Source organism: Cryptomeria japonica, chromosome 1 (assembly GCF_030272615.1).
Source record: "Cryptomeria japonica chromosome 1, Sugi_1.0, whole genome shotgun sequence".
Classification (NCBI taxonomy): domain Eukaryota; kingdom Viridiplantae; phylum Streptophyta; class Pinopsida; order Cupressales; family Cupressaceae; genus Cryptomeria; species Cryptomeria japonica.
In genome coordinates this window covers 558,518,829-558,538,793 of record NC_081405.1, presented here as the reverse complement: position 1 = coordinate 558,538,793, position 19,965 = coordinate 558,518,829, and the positions used below count along the sequence as shown (strand labels likewise).

At 33.4% G+C, this 19,965-nt stretch overlaps 1 protein-coding gene across 8 annotated transcripts in view; it reads right to left on the bottom strand.

The window, feature by feature from the left end:
- LOC131050094 (WPP domain-associated protein) overlaps positions 1-705 on the bottom strand; it is a 79,531-nt gene extending 78,826 nt beyond the window's left edge. For 7 of the 8 annotated variants that reach the window (XM_057984236.2, XM_057984237.2, XM_057984234.2 and 4 more), the window contains exon 1: positions 212-705. The gene's annotated coding sequence lies outside the window, so the exon portion shown is untranslated. The remainder of the gene's footprint in view (positions 1-211) is intronic. The other variant, XM_057984238.2, reaches the window with a different exon arrangement.
- Between the last annotated feature and the right edge of the window lie 19,260 nt (positions 706-19,965).

Genomic DNA, 19,965 nt, shown 5'->3' with positions numbered 1-19,965 from the left:
GAAGCTGGAACTGAATATATAATCCTTGTAGAAGTCCCTCACATCCTTTTTCTAACAAAAAATCATATTATACACGAAAAGGAACAAAAAGAATATCCCAGTTCACAGAAATTCATTGACTATAAATCCGCCGCTATTACACAAACAATAAAGAATCGAAGAAAGAAAATTTATTCTTAATACACAAAAGATTGCAAAGAAAAATCATTACCCTGCGTCAAATCTTACAAAACTAGAAAGTCCTGCGACAGCTAAACAGGGGAAGATCGACCTGAGAATATGAGACTGTATTAACAAAAAATGATTTGACCGTGAAAGGGTTTCAAGCGCTGAAATCAACGCGTGTAGTTTCGCGTAACTACCCATCCGACCCTTTTTCCTCCCCATGTGATTTTCGGATTCCTCTTTTGTTCTTTTCTCGAATCGTATGACATGCTTCGGCCACACGTAAATTATTTTCTTTGACAGTTTGCGCCGCCACAGTCGTCGTGTTCCCGGCTATTTTGGTATCGACTATCGAGTAGTTAGTTTTAAATAATGGGAGTTGTACTGGCGTTTGGCAGTTGACCAGGATGCTTTACCCATATTCCCCCGACTGGGCGGGAAGAAAGCTTTTTAGTGACAATACAAATATTTCACGTCCTGTACAGACAAACTTGTCTTTTGTAGTGTCGGGGCTTTTAAGATAGTTGCTAAAGAATTGCTATATCCGCGGAGCCTGCCACCGTATCTAGGAGTCTAGGACTTTTCTCTTCGTTTTGGGCTCCCTCAGTCCATTTTGGGGGCTCACTGAGTCAATTATTTTGGGCTGATTTAGACTCTACATGCAATGACAAAAATATACAGGCGATTTGATTGATTGGCACACATTTTAAGGATTGGTCTTAATTTTAGTTTCATTTATTATTATTTGTTAAGTTTTTATACACAATTTAATTCGATAATGTGAAGATTATTGTTGTGATATGGTGGAAATTAATTGATTTGGTTATTGGTGTGATTTGATTCTTTAAGGACAATAAAAAGTGAATAATTATCAATAAAGGTATTATTTGGATAGGTCATAGAGTTCTCGAAATATGTTGAAAAGTGGTGTTTATGAGTGGACACTTATTTTCTAGAATAGCAATTTGTTCAAGAGAAGGGTAGTGAAATAGGGAAAGCTTTTCTCAATATCTCTCTCATTAAATTAGGTCACCAACTGGAAAACATGTGAGATCAAGTCAAAAATGATTTATTGAATGTTTTAAGTGTGCTTGTTGATTTCAAAGGATGTGTTTATGTTTGGATGTACTGGTTGAATTTCTTAGAGTGGTTTGAATGTTGAAAAACTCGTTTGCAATTGTTTGAATGTTTTAGATGTTGGTGAACTTCTTTACTTTTATTATTATTATTTTTTAGGTTTTAAGTGAAATGGATAAATTAATCTAATTAACTCAATCTATCTAGGTAAAAATTTAAATCAATTAAATAAATTTGTTTTGGGTTTTATTTTGAATAAATAAATTGTTGATGTATTTTTACTATTCAATATTCTTAGTCATTCCTAAGAAGTTCATTGAAAAATCTACATCTCACCTTTGGGAATTTGTCAAGTTTTGAGATTTATGAACTATGGTTGTATATGATGAAATTTGGAAGATCGAAACTATTACAAAACCATAAAAGATCCAACCACATAAAACCCTAGTTCTACAATCAAAAAACCACCATACACCAATGAAGAACCTAAAACATGCAAATCACAACAAAATAAAAAGATTATACCATTCGCATGCTTAGTAGGGTTTAATCTTCAGTGTTTCCTATCTCCATTGATCTTGTTTGATATATGGTTGCTCTCAGATTTTGTATGTGTGTACAAGAGATCAACAAAGAACGGATTGTGGTAGTGAAGTCGCTTGATCGCTTGAAGGATTGATTACAAAAGTACTTAGGGTTATGAAAGGATGAAAGAAACCCATTATATAGAAGACATCTTAAAAGATGGAGGGATAGGATTAAAAGGTGAAAGGTTAAATGGTTGGCTAGGATTAAAGGGTAGGTAAAGAAAATAATAAAATATAAAGAGGGTGGTTAGAAGAAAATTAAGAGATAACTTACAAGTGTCGTGGAGGGAAAAAATTAATGAATTAATTAAATAAATGAAGATCTATTTAATTAATAGAGAAAGTGGGACCAATTAATTAATTAAAATATTTATTTAATTTAGGGAAAGGATAATTTAAATAAATAAATAAAATTATGTATATAGGGAAAGGCTAGAAGAGGATAAATGAATTAATTGAATAAATAAAAATCTATTTAATTAATAGAAGGCTTAGGATAAAATAATTAAATAAATAAAAATATTTATTTAATTAAGACATGACAATTTTAAATGTCTACAATGGTCAAATTTGCTTGATGACTAGGCCCAACAATAAGAGAAGGCCCTTCTCTCCTATAATTTAAGCTTTGTAAGACTCTTGAGGGTGTTTCTTTTAGTTGTCATGAATATAAATTATAATGGTTACAAATACAACAAAAAATTAAATTATTGAATAAGAAACTATCAACTAAGATAATTGATCATTCAAAAGGAGTTGTTCCTTTTAGGAATTTTTGATAAATTCTTCTGGAACTATCTACAGATGAACCAAGCCTTTCAAAGATATAAAAAAACCCAATATGTCTATCATTGTCCCTTGGTGTGTTGATTCACAATAGAGTTGTTCAAAGATCTTGAAATATGCAAAAAATGAAATGGCTATAGATGTAAAATTAGTGGTATTAAAATTATAATCACTGAAAGTATTTCCCTTGTACTATCAAGGGATTCATCTAAATTATAAAGTGGGTGACTAGAACTAGTTGTAATTAGTGCCTTATATTGTGTGTAGTAGAGTCAAAAAAAAAAAAATTAGAGCAACCACGCATGCAACCTACAATTTTAAATAGACAAATGATAGGAAGTTGTTGCTTGAAAATATATGTACGCAAAAAAATGTGGTGATCAAAATGAATAAATCGAGATCAAGTGACCGACATACCAATGAGACTCTTAGTGTAAGTATAAACTAATTTAAACTAATTTAACTTCCCAAGGGGTGTCCCATTGTTCTCTATCTCACAGGATCCCCAAAGCCAGTGTTTTGCTCTCAAATCATTGAGCAAATGACTTAGGAATGACAACTCCAAGAACGAGTCATATTGTGATCTATATGCCTAAATGCATTCTAAGATCTATATGATATGTTAAAAACTATGATGCTTAAGCTAATATTGAGATAGTGATATGATAAAGAGATTAACAAATTATCCTAACATGATATACTAGCATGGATATTCTATGATATGAAATGCAATGCTTCTAAATGTTATGATGATTTTTTAACAAAGAGAGGTTAAAATGCTTAGTAATTTAGACTATAATGTAGATGCATGAAACTTGGATATGGAGAATGAGGAATGAGAGCTCTATTTATAGGGAAAATAGGGCAATGAAGGGTTAAGATTGAATAATCTTAACAATGGCTAGGATTGAAAGTTACTCAATCCATGTTTACAATTTTCACCAATGAAATGGTGACAATTGTCAACAAGAAGTGGCTTGATAGGAGATACAAGAGGCATTAAATGTTTGAGAAGACATGAAATTTACCTTAGGAGGTAAGGTTTTGGCTGGGTTAGGGTCATCCATTGGATAAAGCTTTTACCCAAGGGGTAAACTCTTGTGCAAGGGTTGATAGGATAACCAAGGTTAAAGTCATGAGTGCTTGATAAGACCCTTGGGTTAGATGATGGTTAAGTTAGAGAGAATGTCTCTAACCATGAGGGGAAGGTTGAGTTAACCATTAATGGTTTGGAAGACTTTGGGGACAAATTTGTAAGAGTCCTTCCAAATTTGGGGGAACTCAACAAGTTAGCTTGTTGAAGAAATATAGCCTCAAATGCATTTAGAAGACTTTCCTCCAAATTTGAGAAGTGACTTCCTCAAATTTAGGAAAAGGATGTGATTAGGAGTTGATTAGGCCAATTAAGATAGTTTAGAAGAATCTAGAAGGCTCTAGAAGAGGTTTAGGAGGCAAGTGGGAGATGTAGGAAAATGCAAGTGGGAGGGTTTAGGATCTTAACTAAAATAAAATTGCTTTATTTCAACCAAAATAGATGCAACTTGCATACATACAAGTGGGGGATTTTTATAAATAAATTAGACTTATTTATATGCAAGGGTCAATTTAATTAAATGTAAATTTAATTAAAAGGAAGAAAGGGGAATTAATTAAATAAAGTGATTTATTTAATTAAAGGCTAGAAAAGGTTTAGGTGAATCTAATTAAATAAATTGAATAATTTATTTAATCAAATAGATGAAAATGAAGAAATTAATTAAATAGGATTTAATCAATAGGAGGGATGGGTTTAAAATAAATATTAAATATTTATTTAAGAAAGTGGTCAGATTTATACGTCTACATTTTGCCCCTCTTTGAAGTGGCGCGTGTGCACATGTTGATTCAAAGAAAATTGTTGGATATGCTTGCCAAAATTTGATCGATATGATGTTGTGTGCCAAAATATTCGATATGATGTTGTGTGCCAAAATATTCGATATGATGCCCCAGATGTGGAGAATTGATTTGATATGAAGTTGGTGTTGATATGAAACTGATATGAAATTGGTATGGAGATTTGATCTGATGCCCCAGATATGAAGAATTGATTTGATATGAAAAGTTGATATGAGACTGATATCGATATGAGGCTGATGTTGATATGAGACTGATATGAAATTGATTTGATATGATAATGCCCCCTCGAGAGATCGTTCATGCACTAAAGGTATGAATGATCTCTCGAAAGAAGAAGAATGTTATTTGAAAGATAGAAAAGTGGATAGTTGATGACATGCGTGGGATTGATAAGATTGATCAGATTGAGATCAAGTCTGGTTTCATAAATGACACCTCATGTATAAGACAAAGATGATCAAAATGTTTGGTTTCAGGAATGATATATCCTGTATGAGACTTGATCAAAACATCTGGTTTCAAGAATGATATATCCTGTATGAGACTTGATCAAAACGTCTGGTTTCAGGAATGATATATCATGTATGAGACTTGATCAAAACGTTTGGTTTCATAAAAGATACATCCTGTATAAAACATGATAGAATGGATCAGATGAAATGGATTGATAGAATTGATAAGAATGAGATCAAGTCTAGTTTCAGGAATGACACCTCCTGTATAAGACAAAGATGATCAAAATGTTTGGTTTCAGGAACAATATATCCTGTATAAGACTTGATCAAAACGTCTAGTTTCAGGAAAGATACATCTTGTATAAGACATGATAGAATGGATCAGATGAAATGGATTGATAGAATTGATAAGATTGAGATCAAGTCTGGTTTCATAAATGACACCTCTTGTATAAGACAAAGATGATCAAAACGCCTGGTTTCAAGAACGATATATCATGTATAAGACTTGATCAAAACGTCTGGTTTTAGGAAAGATACATCATGTATAAGACATGATAGATGAGAGTTGGATGAATGATGAAGATATGAAAGTGAAGAAAGATTCCATGATGATGCAATATATATGCATGCGAGAGATGCAATGATGAATATGACTAGATGGTGACAATGAGATGTATCTTGAAAATGAGATGTAAATGATAATGATAATGATATGAGATGTAACCTGAAAATGAGATGCAAATGATAATGATAATGATATGAGATGTATCCTGAAAATGAGATGTAAATGATAATGATAATAATATGAGATGTATCTTGAAATGAGATGTAGATGATAATGATATGAGATGTATCTTGAAAATGAGATGTAAATGATAATGATAATGATATGAGATGTATCTTGAAAATGAGATGTAGATGATAATGATCATGATAATGATATGAGATGTATAAATGCAGCTGAATGAATGCAACTGAGTATTAAATGCCACTAAATGATCATTGTAATCTTGTCATTGTCATTCTCGTTAGTCACTTTGTTTGTGCTCTTTTTGTCATCATTGAGATTTTGATATGTTGAAAGTTAATACAAGCATCATGGTATAATTAAACCATGATGAACTCAGTATAACTTACATGATTTTTGATATTGCAAGATGACACAAGAGTCGAGGTATAATTGAACCAAGACGACCTAAGTGTTGCTTGCGTAAAATAGACAAGAGTTAATCATTTGTATGTGCAAAATGGAAAATGTCTTCAATGATATATTTCCAATCATCTCTCGAGAAAAATTTGCACCATACGAATGATCCCCTCACAAACAAAAAACCAAAGAAAATATCAAATTCCTTTGTTGCTTCTCTAGCTCAGTGCATCCTTGAGTAGCTCGGGAGATCTAATGATTCAAAAATCAAGATAAAAATAGTCAAAACTTTATGCCAAATGTAAACATTATAATTCAGAAAATATCATCCATCGTGTGTGTGTTGCATTTGTAGTTGGATAATGATCTTGTTTTCCAGACCGATGAGTAGTTTTGACAATGGTTTCCTCAGTATGTTGTGATCCTTGTTTGTTGTCTGAATGATAAAGCGAGATGAATGATGCCCCAGTTATGGACACTTGTCAATGTGGATATATATATTGATCACCAAGCCATGGTGGGATATGATATGGATGATTGTTTAGATAATCAAGGACAGTGACTACACTAAGTATGTTCAGGATAATTATGCATGTATAAGTGTTCTGTGATGGCTATGGGCTTAGATCATATGGAGTAAAGATATGATGTAAGTACCAATAGATAGAGGAGTTGTTCTCTCACAAATAGTGCCCATTGCCAGGTTTTCACCACTTGTTTTTATTGCACTTTTTGATTTGTTTTTCAATTTTTTTTGTATTTTTCTGATTTTTTAATTTTTTGTGTCACAAGGTTTGCCAGGGTTTCACCATAGTGATGATTTTTGATACTTTTTTTTTTTTTTTCTTTTATGCTTGATCTGTGCATTGGACGACTCAAGTGTAGAACTTCTTCAGAAGGATGTTGTTGGTTGGTTCGTTGAGAACGTCCCCTTATGAATTTGACAACTAATATGCTTCTGATCCGTAAGCTGATATGATGAGAAAGGGTCCCAACCAATTAGGTTCAAATTTCCCCTTCTTTTCCCGAGCTTGTTGATTTATGGGATTTTCTTTTAGAATTAGATCACCGATTTTGAAAGCCCTTGGGATGACCTTATGATTATAGCTTTTGCACATTCTTTGTTGATATGCCTTGAGATGATCAAAGGCACATTGGCGATGTTCATCAAGCAACTCTAGCTCTTGTAACCTGTTGACTCGATATTCCTCATCTGGAATGAGGCCTTTCAAGGATACTCAGAGTGACAGAATCTCTGCCTCAATAGGTAAGATAGCTTTTGATCCATACACCAATGAATATGGTGTGCAGATACTTGTTGTAGGCCCAAAGTGTAGGATTGAGTTGCACATGTCAATCTTTGCCAACATCATTCACGGTTTTCTTGAGGATTTTCAGAATTGTTTTGTTTGAGGCCTCTACTTGACCATTCCCTTGCGGATAATAAGGTGTCGAAAAGTGATGTTAGGTATGGAATCGGTCACAAAGCTCTTGGACATCTTTTATTTTTAAAGGGTCTTCCATTATCTATGATAATGGAGCTAGGGATGTCGTACCGACAGATGAGGTAATTCAAGATGAAAGAAGCAATCTGTTTTCCAATCACTATAGTCAATGGAACTGCTTCAATCCATTTGGTGAAGTACTCAGTGGCCGTGATGATGAACTTGTGCCCATTTGACGAGGAAGGATGGATTTTTCCCACTAGATCAAGTCCCCATTAATAGAAAGGCCATGATGTGGTGAATGGTTGCAACTCTTGCGCTAGTGCATGTATGAGGTTGCCATGAATTTGGCACTTAGAACATTTCCTAGAAAACTAATAAGACTCTTTCTCCATTGTTGGCCAATAATATCCCATCCTTAGGAGTTTCATAGCAAGAGTAGGACCACTTGAATGTGTACCACAAATACCTTCGGGAAGCTCATGTAAGGCGGAGTCAGATTTGTTATGATCGAGGCATCGAAGAAGAGTACCATCAAGACCTCGGCGATAAAGTTTTAACATTTTCAAACTTTCAATTGCATTTTCATTTGCCAAAATATAAAACATGCTTAGTTATCCTGCATTAGAATTGATTGTATGACACATTGCATCTAAAAAGATTTACAGACAATAATTGATTGCATACTAATTAAATTACAATTCAAAAACAAAACAATTGTGTCTAGAAGGTAGAGAAATAACATAAAATGAACAACCTAATAAGAGAAATGTCTTGTATAGAGCTTGCCAATATGGCTCGCTTTTATCCTTTCGCTCATACTTCTTTAGTCACCCGTTCTACAACGTGTGATGCTCAACATGCTCATAATTTTTACATGAATTCTCCCAATTTGTAGCCTTAGCTAAGGCTCAATATCTTGGTTGATACAAGGGAGTGGCCTAATTTAGAGGTCATGCCTCACTTAGGGAAGAGCTCACTAGAGCTCACTACCTTCAATATCTAGTGACTATTGGAACCCTCACCCTCTTGTGAAATTAGTGATGATTTTTTTAAACCCTAGCCTACATCCTTTGACAAACATGGCAATGGCAATTAGGCAAAAAAACTTTAAAGAGGTGTGGTGATTAGGTATCCAGGTCATCAACCAGGGATGTAGGGGCTCCTCGAGTGTGCATGTTTTCCCCAACCCTTATGATGTTGCTCGGTAGGGCTCCCCTATCCATTTTTCCCCTCATGCACAACTTTTGAAGTGTGCCTAGATGAATTTGCCATCCATGGATTAGGAGGATTTTCTACCGGATCAAGCCTTAATTGTCAATTTACAAAGATTTGGCAAAAATATGTGACTTGCACCCTTGGATTTCTAAGAAATGAAAATAATACATGGAGGGGGAAATATGTATTTACCTATGTGTCAGGAGGTTATTTATCCTAAAATTTGATTATGAGGACGATAAGGAGTTGGTGTTGGAAAACAATCCTTGGATCTTTCAAGGAGATTTGCTCTGTATGAGACATCGATTCCTATCTTTTGATCCTTTGCAGAAATATTCACTACAACCTATTCATGGGTGTAGTTGTCATATCTTTCCATATACCTCTAAGAAATAGATTGCTTGCGAGCCATTGGGAATGGCCTAGGGAAGTATCGTTGCACTTCCAAGGAAACTATCAACTATTAGAATTCTACTTGTGCTCAAATATGTGTTGAAATGGATTTATCAAACAAACTCCATGCAAAGATACTTTTGAAGGTGGGAACTAGGTGCAAGAGGCAACCAATTGACTATGAGAAAATTCTCTTTAGATGTTAAATTTTTTTCTCAATGGATCATTTTACATTTGTAGTGTCTTATATCCAATTTCAACTCATAAATCAAGTAATCAATTCAATAATATCATTCATAAAATAAACAATCTTGACTACATCATTATATGATCAATATCTCAATACATGATACATCATCACATGACATGATATCCATATGTGAATCATAAGTACATGTTATAACCTAGTATAATAATTTACTTAGGCAATACATTACCAACAAGTCATAAAAATATAATAAATGTGCCAATGTACAATACTAGAAACTTCAATAATCTAATCCAATAGTCTTTTGCAATCAAAGACAAAAACATGGTCAAGGTGCTTTTTTCACCCAACCATGAAGCTTACACTTCCCCAGAGAATTCTTCCTAACATGAATAACCACTAACCCTAAACAATATACTTAGCAAAAAGGAATATAAGAACAAGAGGGAATTTGGTTTGTGCCTAATATATCTATATGCATAATCCTATCATACAATAACATGCTATGATTGATACCAAGATATGGTAGAGAGAAATATAAAAACAAACCCATCTATTTCAATGGTCTAAGTCACTTGGCCAAGCATATACCATATATAGTTATAATAGTAGAATTGGAAAAACAGTGTTTATGCTCCTATTAACCCATATTTGGCATCCGTCCTAGAAGGTAAAATTTCCACAAACACTCAAGCATATAGTCTCTTCAAATTCAAATGATCAATCATAATTTGCATGAATAAGTAGTCCAAATCACTTAACAATACTAGAATTTAAAGTATGCATTCTAAATTTAGACATGTTTACAATATCTTTCATTAAATAATAATGAAATTGGATCATTTAACATCTCTTGAATACCATGCATGCAAGTTAACAAGAGTTATGCAATCACATTGTTTAAATTTTCTAAACATATGCATAGAAAAATATCTACATTCCAATGTATAAGGATTCAATATGCACATTCTACTCCTTCATACAATTAATGACTTTGATGCTCTTTGTTTCCTAATATGTTTTCATGCAAAAGCATATTCTTTCATTCAATGAACAACCTCGTGATACTAAATGAATTTCTTTCCCTATTAGGATATCATGCAATATACCCCATGAATGCATAGTCTTTTAATATTTCATGCAATATGTTTACTCTATTTATAGTACCTTTCTAATAATTTATTTGAAGGTATTTTGTAGGTAGTTCAATAGAAAAAAAAAAATCAATTCTCGTGAACACATTTGCATACAACATGTGCATGCATGCACACACACACACATACATGGATACATGTGTTTACATATAGGCATATGGGTATTGTTATTTTTGGATAATCAAACTAAATATGAATCTTATTTTCAAAATAGATAATATCAAGATGAACATAAATCAATCTTTTATCATGCATATAAATTGAAGAAACATAGATTTATTACTATACATATTATAGAGTTGTAAATTGTATCTGCATACAATTTCATCCTCGCTCGGACCTCACCTTGATGCTTCGTCTTTTGATGCTTGGTGCCTATTCTAATTCTTCTCACACCATTCATAGACCTATACTTTCATCTCCTTCTCTACCTTCCCTCCAAGCTTGAGTCCTATTTTTTAGGACTAGGGTGTTAGGCACCCTAGTCTTAGCTAAGGACCAAGGTGCCCAATGCCCTAGTCCTCTCAATTAGGGCCCATTTTTGGTCCACATAATAGTCATCTCAAATAAGTGGGAAATTTGATTACATGTCGGCCTACTCTAAAAAATCAATTAGTTTTCAGGCAGTCAAGTATAAAAATAGGTCTAGCCCTCTCATTGAAATATAATCTCCTAAGTCATCTAATGATTCACTAGAAAATTTAAGTGACCAAAAAAATAGTCATTCATCAAGCATTGGAGAAAAAGTGAAGTCAAGTTTATGCATTCAAGATGGCATCCATGATCAACCTTCTTTGAATATATTTACATGAAACCCTAAAACCCTTGTATGAGGATCAAACACAACTTCATCAAGGTATATTTCAATTACAAGCATTTTTGTTTCAGATGTAGCATTTCTATCAAAAGAAAGGAATATTGCAGTAATTTCCATTTCAATTTCAAGGTTAATTTCTAAACCAATGTTTGACCTAAGGAAAACTAGTATCCATAACATCTTTCCCTCTCTTTTTATCTGTAGGAAAGAAGCTCAAGAGTTGTACTCAGGGATTCTAACAAAGTTGATGGCGACGAACAGGTTCATCTTTTAACGGAGCAAAATTCAAAGGACATGGGAAATTTGTACTACTTGATCTTGAAAAATCAAACCAAACTTATAGAAATAGGTTCTAAATATCTTATTTTATCCATATTTTAGTTTGTGGTTCCGTGGGATATCTGTAGCAGCATGTTTTTCGACAATTTACTTCAATTATTCATTGTTTTACCCTAATTTCACAATTACATTCCAATTTCAACTAATAAATTGGGTAACAAACAAATAACCAATTAATCTACTTAGAATTTCAGCCTTTTCCCTATTTGGATTGTGGCTATATCTATTGGAATCACCCCTCTTTCAATGTGTTGGCTAAATTGGCTTGTTAGAGGTTTTATTATCCTACTTGAAACCCTAGTAATTCCAAATCACCCCGAAATATTTTGGTGAACCCAACGTCTTTCATGCTTGTTTTTTATTTGTTGTCTTAAATCTAATTTGTATGCACTTTAACATTAATTTTTGCACTCATAAACAATATTTGCAATTGAATTACAAAATTTTTGTGGTTAATTTTACAAAAGCCCTAATTTATTATTCTAAATTTGACTTAGGGGTTGCATCATTTTTCAACTGTGTTTTCATATCTGATTATTATGACATGTTATGCTCAAATTTAGAGGCATCTAATATTCATATCATAATTCAAATTATTTTATTAGTTAGTTAATCAATCATTTTTTCAAAGAAGTGCATTGCTTAATCATAATTTTTGCATCCAATTTTTCTTCCTTTGTGCATGAGTTTTGTTACCATTAGTCCTGTGTATAATAGTCCAGTGAGAAGAAATTGTAGACATAAGGCTTCCCAAGATTTAAACACTAAGGATATGGAACCTCAATTGGATAACTTATTCCATGTGGATGAATCACTAACTAGGGTTACTATTGACCAATTGGATAGATAATGAATTTTAAAATCTTTAACAATGGATGGATCAACAATACTCAGATAGAGAGGCAATCCCCTTGATTGAAGGATTAAAAATAATGGTGCAAAATGATAAGATATGTGTGGATTTGTTGTGTGGCCTTGCTCATAATGTTGATACTAATATTATGACAATCAAAAGTTATGTTGAATTCCTTGGTTACTCTCAACCCACTAGCCAAGTTAATAATTCCATTCCTATGCCTACATCCTTGGTTAGTGTGCCTCTATTTACATATTCTATCATGACTACTTCCACACAAAATTTTAATCCTACTTGTGTTAGTCATGGGGGGAAATCCTATTAATCAATATTCTTACATACCTCCTTCTGTGAGTATTCCATGTGTTTCACAACCATATTCCATACCAACATACCACAATATTCCCCTTCCTTATTCTCAACCTCCACCTACATACAACAATATTACTCATCCACCACAATCCAATATGTCTTATTTCAATCCATCCACTAAAGTAACCATCAATAACCTAGCCCAAACTATTACATCCTTACTGTTAGTGTAGGTTTTTTATTTTCCTTATGTTAGGGGATATTTATTTTTCCTACACATATATTATTTAAGCTTTCTTAGGTTAATAGGAGTGGTTTATATGAGGACACGTGGCGAAATACTTCAGCTACATGTGTAACTCTCCACCTCACATGGGTAGTTGAGTTACACACCCTCTTTTGGTTTGTTGTGCCACCTCTCATAACCACTATTTTGTCATTTCCTAAGTGGGTTATGGGGTAGTTGGGTTTCACACCCTCTTTTGGCCTTATGTGCCAACTTTCTCAACTCCTTTTTTGTCTTCATGTAAGGAGGTTATGCCACATGTTTTGACATTTACCAAGAAGGTAAAACCTCCCACTTTTTATGGGGAATAGGAGTTAATGCACCCCTTGGATGTATATGCTTATATTTTTCTATATAATAAGCACTATACTCTCACCTTCACTAGTCAAGTTAGTGGAGTGATAGCTCGGTGAGAGTCTTCTCCAAATTCTCCTCTTTGTCTCTATTTCTCTCTCATATTAAAATTATCTTCATTCAGCTATTTTGATCTTCGATCATCCGTTGTGTGAGGAGTTGCATGTGATCTACGACGACATCTGATCTTGGCTCGATTCTCGCTTCTCGCAGAATCTCACACTTACAACACCAATTGGCTTCCATAACTCAATCCAAGTTCAATGTTCCCACATTTGATGTAGCAAGCCTACTATCCAATGACATTGTTTGTGCAATTCCTCTTAAGCATATGGAAGTCTCTCAACTAGAGTTGTATAATGGAAACAGTGACCCCTTGACTCGTGTGAAGACATTTCAAACTTTATGTAGTAATTTTTCTCATGACCAAAGACTTATGGCTAAATTGTTTACTATAACCTTTAAAGATAAAGCCTTGCAATGGTATTGTTCTTTGTCTCCTTATTCTATTACTTCTTTTCAACAATTGGCTAATACTTTCATTCAAGAATTTCAAAATAATATTGGTCCTAAGATTATCTCGACTAATTTGATTCATTGTAAGCAAGGAGTCAAAGAAAAAGTGATTGATTTTATTGTTAGATACAAATATTTGCATTCTCAAATTGCTTATCAAGTGCTTGATCATGATATTCAAAGAATTTTCATTGCTAATTTACAAAAAGACATAAGAGATGAGCTTCTATTTTTTGAGTTTACTTCTTTTATGCAATTGTGTGTAGTGCTTCATAATTATCAGCTTCAAGTGAGTCAATTTGAATCATCCTCTTCAATGGATTTGGTTGATAAGAATGAGAGTGCTCAACAAATGTTTATGAAGTTCAAACCCAACAAAAGTTTCATCAAGATAAATGACAACATCAACACTCAAGTGGCAACGACAACATTAGGTGTGGCCCCTTTATCTAAATACTTTTAAAAAAATTAAATCCTCTTTCTGAGTCTTTGCATAGTAATATAGTATAATATTGAGGTTGATTAATGCTAAAGTGTTGCAACTTTCTTCCATCATTTAACCAATTGACAATTCTAAACAATTGTCACCTTACCATGATCCTAAAGCTTTTTGTTAACATCACTGTCAGCCTGAGCATGATATTGAGAAGTGTTACAATTGGAAAAATAAGATCTAAGAATTTATTGATAACAATACTATATCTATAGCCAGTTTCAATGACAAAGGGAATAAATCCGCAGGTCCTCCTAATTGAAACCTCCAAAATCTTTACTAATATGTTGCCTTCTCATTCTACCAATATTGTTGAATTTGAGTCTCTTGATTTTTCTCCTAATGACCTTGGTCTAGAATCTAATAATGTCATGAACCTTGTTGACAAACCTACACCTCCAAGAGACACATTAATTTTGATCCTAGTGAGACTATTGTTGCACCTGATGGCCCATTATATATCACAACAAATATCAAAGACAAACTCTTATGAGAAGTGTTCATTGATCTAGTGTGTATAGTGATTTTAATTACTAAACAAAATCTTGAAATTTCATGATCACATCAAGTAACATATGATAAATCTGATGTTATGGTTAAGGTGTATGATGGTTTCTCTTTCCCAACTATTGGTTGTATCGCCCTTCCCATCGAGGTTGGTACTAAGTGCTTAGATGTCACCTTTGCTATTATTCCTACATTGGATCAATTTCAAGTGAAGTTGGGACATCCTTTGCTCTCTTATATAAAATCTATCCCTTAGATACAATTCAAAAATGTTTGAAATTCCCTCATAATGACACTATTATAACAATTAATCATAGCCTTTACCAATCCACGATGAAACGTGACAATTTCACTCTTGATTACTTTTGGCCTAAACAACCTGAGCCTCTTAAGCCTCAAAATGGCATCCTTTTCTTATCTTATCAAAAATGCAAAAAATGAGATGATCATGTCTTCGAGTAAACCTAGACACCCTACACCCATGAATATTCCTCCTCATAATGGACCCAGTATTCTTCCTACTCCTTTTATTCCTCCTATATATGCCTTAGTCTTGTCTCCTCCTTACAAACAAAATAGTTTGGCATAAACTATACCTCAACCTATCGGGGTTTCTTCCATTACTCCTCCTATAAGGGAAGAAAAGAAGTCTATGTCTATTGATCCTAAACCTACACAAGTCTCGACTAAAACTACAAGGAATAGTTGTGCGAGAGAACATTGATGAAGAAGTCATACTAAGGCTCGTGAGATTGCTTCCCAAACCTTTTCCTCCCTGAAGATACCAAATATTATCTTGGTCCCATTTGTCCAACCTTCGTAGGACCCTAGGGAGAAAGTTCAACTCAAACCACCTAAATTAAAAATGTTTAAGAAAAATAATGGTTTAACTTTTTTGATGTTAGGGATCTTATTTTTATTAATCTAGATGATGATGATAATGACGATGATGATGTTTTTCATGCTAATTATGTTGATCCTAATGCTTTTGATGTTATGTATGAGCTTGTTGAAATTAATCACAAGTTATCTTTACATTTTTCATAAGCATTAATCCTATCTCCTAGTGACAAACAACATGACTCGTCATTAGAACATGTTCCTTGTTTGGAACTTGCAATAGCTCCACTTGTTGTGCTTGAAGTGGATCCTCTTTCATCTTGTCTGCCATCCCTAGATGATGTTGAACAAGAATGGAAGGTGGATGATTTGCTTGACTAGCTTCATTCATGTCATAGATTCTCTTTTGTGTGCTTGGTTGTTTGTAATGTGCATCCCCCATGATGTGTTGCTTGATATGTTTTTGTGTTATGTTAGGTTCTCTTTGGATGACTCTTGTTACTATGTTGCTGCAAGCTAATAAAGAGACCAAATCAATTGTGACATTCATCTATTTGTATCTCAATTCTTCTATATGTTGTGCCTTGTGTTGTTTGCTGGGGGACGATGCGAAGCATTGAGATCTCTTTTTGGTCTCTTCCAAGCTGTTCTTTTTTTCTTTGTAATTTGGTATTTTTCTTTTTCATGACTCATTGTAAGAAAATCTCACTAGCCCACTGCAGTCATGCTCTTTAATTTGCTTTCATGTGTTGTCCATTTTATCTTGATATTAGAGCAGTAAGATCCTAAAGTCCCTAGGGGCTTGGGGCATCTCGTATCTTTGATATATTGGTGAAAGGTTTTAAATGTAACTCTGTACTTTACCCTGAGTATGCTTAGTCTCATATTCCCACTAAAGTGGGGGCTTATTTTAGAATCATAAATTATAACTACATACAATTTTGTCCTTGCTTAGACCTCACCTCGATACTTCAGATTTCAAATGCATGATGCCTATTTTGATTTTGCTCACACCATTCATAGATCTACATTTTCATCTCCTTCTCTACCTTCCCTCCAAGCATGAGTCTTGATTATCAAGACTAGGGTGTTGGTTGCCCTGGTCCTAGCTCAAGACTAAGCCACCCAACACCCTGTTCCTCTCAATTATGGCCCATTTTGGGTCCCCATAATGGTCATCTCATATGAGTGGGAAATTTGATCCAATGTTATCCTACTTTAAAAATTCAATTAGTTTTGGGGAAATCAATTATAAAAAGAGTTATACCCTTCTCATTTGAAAATCTGATCTTCTAAGTCATCTAATAATTTAAATTACACTCTAGCAAATTCAGGCAAGCAAGCAATCAGTCATTCATCAAGCATTGGAGAAGAAGTGAAGTCAAGTTTATGCATTCAAGATGACATCCATGATAAACCTTATTTGAAGACATTCTACATGAAACCCTAAAACCCTTGTATGAGGATCAAACACAACTTCATCAAGATATATTTCAATTTCAAGCATTTTTGTTTCAAATCTAGCCTTTCCCTCAAAAGAAAAGCATCTTGCAATAATTTCTATTTATATTTCAATCTCAAGTTTAATTCCTAAACCGAGGTTTAACTAAGGCATTTGAACCCTTATCCACAAAATATTTCCCCCTCTTTCTATGTACAGGAAATAGGCTCAGGAGTTATACTCAGGGATTTTGACAGTGTTGATATGATGAATATGTTCAACTTTCGATGAAGTGAAATTGGGAGGACCAAGGTAAATTTGTACTACTCGATCCCCAAAAAATAGGCTAAACTTCTAGGGACAAGTTCTAAACATCTTCTTTTGCCCAGATCTCAAAAAATTTCATTTCAATTTCTATTTCAATCTCATTGTTAATTCCTACACTTTCTTTTGACCTAAGGCAAACCCCTATCCATGAAATATTTTCCTCTCTTTATGTGCGTAGGAAACAAGCTCAGGAATTGTACTTAGGGATTTCAATAGAGTTGATGGCAACGAACAAGTTTAGCTTTCAATGGAGTGATTTTTAGAGGACCGAGGTGAATTTGTACTACCTGGTCCCAAAAAATTAGGCCAAACTTATAGGAATAAGTTTTAAACATCTTCTTTTGCTCAAATCTGTAGCAGCTTGTTTTCGACAATTTACTTCAATTATTCATTGTTTTACCCTAACTTTAAATTGCCTTCCAATTTCAACTAAGAAAGAGGGTAACAAACAAATAACCAATTAAACTAATCAAAATTTTAGTCATTTCCCTATTTTGATTGTGGCTAGATCGATTGGATTCACGCTTCTTTCAATGTGTTGACTAATTTGGCTTGTTAGTGGTTTTATTATCCTACTTGAAACTCTAATTCCAAATCACCTCAAAAGACATAAGAAAATTTATATCTCAAAATAGAACAAGGAATACTTGCTTGAGTTGAGGAATAAGAATGGGTTGATTCTCTATAGCTGGTCACTCTTTTTGCGGTGATGAAAGAGCCTTTGATATTGTTGTTTCAACCTCCTTTTTTTCTTGCCACATGTTGCTAGATCCGCTCTTTCAATGTTGCACCCCTGCTCTTCTTAATATTCTATATAATTGCCTTCAAATCACCCCATCTCCACCCACCCAACCCCCCCTCCCCTAAAAATAAATAAATAACTAATAGATGTGCAAGGTCTCTATATTGTTGCATTAAATCTAAATATGCTAAATTTAGTCTTCTCAATTATTTTCAGTGCCCCCAAAGCTTGGTATGGTTTTCCCCAACTTAAGGCTTATTGAACTCTATATTAAGAGAATTAAAATTAATGTGTATGGCATGAATACTTCGAGTTTTAACTTGCATTTATTAAAAAATATTGGGCTCCAACTTAGGTGCATGACTTCTTTCAACAAGCTAATCCATGCAAAAAAAACATATATTTTCTATTATCCTCGTGTGTATATGAAGATCATGCAATAAAAGATTTTATTTAATCTTGCACAACTAGAACTCAAGATCTAAAAATAAGGTAACTATTTTTCTTTTTGTGTAATTACATATTTTATATTTTAATTAAAAATTAAATTTAGCTTTCTTTCATGTACTATAAATTTAATATATTTAATTAATCATTAAAACAAATAAAATATTTCTATCTATTTAGTTTAAAATAATAGTCAAATCAACAATTTAATAAAAGAAAATGTAAAGTAAAGTAAATTAATATCTTATTTTCTATCTAATTTAAAAAATAATCATTAAAATAATAATTGCTATTAATTTATTTTATTTTCAAAATAGATATTAGAAAACATATTTATTTAGCAATTAAATAAAAATTAAACCTATTTAATTTTTATTTTATATCTCACTTTGAAATTTAACTAACATATTAAAATGAACATGAAATTAATCTATTTCCTTCATTTTCAATCAAACACAAAGTATACACTCACGTTCAGGATTGGCCATCTATATGCAATGCAATAGTGAATAAAACTATGTGGTGTGTTGGATTCCTTCATATTCAAAGATGTCAATCGGCTAAATACCTCTACCTTGGTCATGTTTTTTTCTTTGACATTACACCTGCATTCAATCACACTCAAATTCTCATTAGCAGGGTTAGTACATAAACCAATAGCCAATGCAATACACATATACATTACATCATCATTTAATCTAACATATGCATCGAAATTAAATATATCTATCTATCATCCATGTCATCATACAAAATCCACATGTAGCACAATAAAAAAGGTCTAATCCATTTTTTTCATATAACATAATGTTGTAAAATTTATGAAAGCAACAGATCAGTTCATGACAACATCCCAACATCATATATTGCAAGAAATGAGGAATCACACATCATCAAACAAACTATCCTGGTAGGTTGGAGCTAAGCCTCAACACTACACCATTCCTTACAACATCCTCATAGACACATATCAACTCCAAGTTCCTCTTGAGGATACTAAGGCTCGCCCCACCTTCACCCGTTCCATGACCATCAACTCTTCCTATTGTCCACCATGAGAATTTCAATGAGGTGGACTCCTCGATCATGCAGGAGACACCCACCTTGAAGTGTGTAGATTCAAAGAGTACTCTTGAGATGCAAAAGGTATC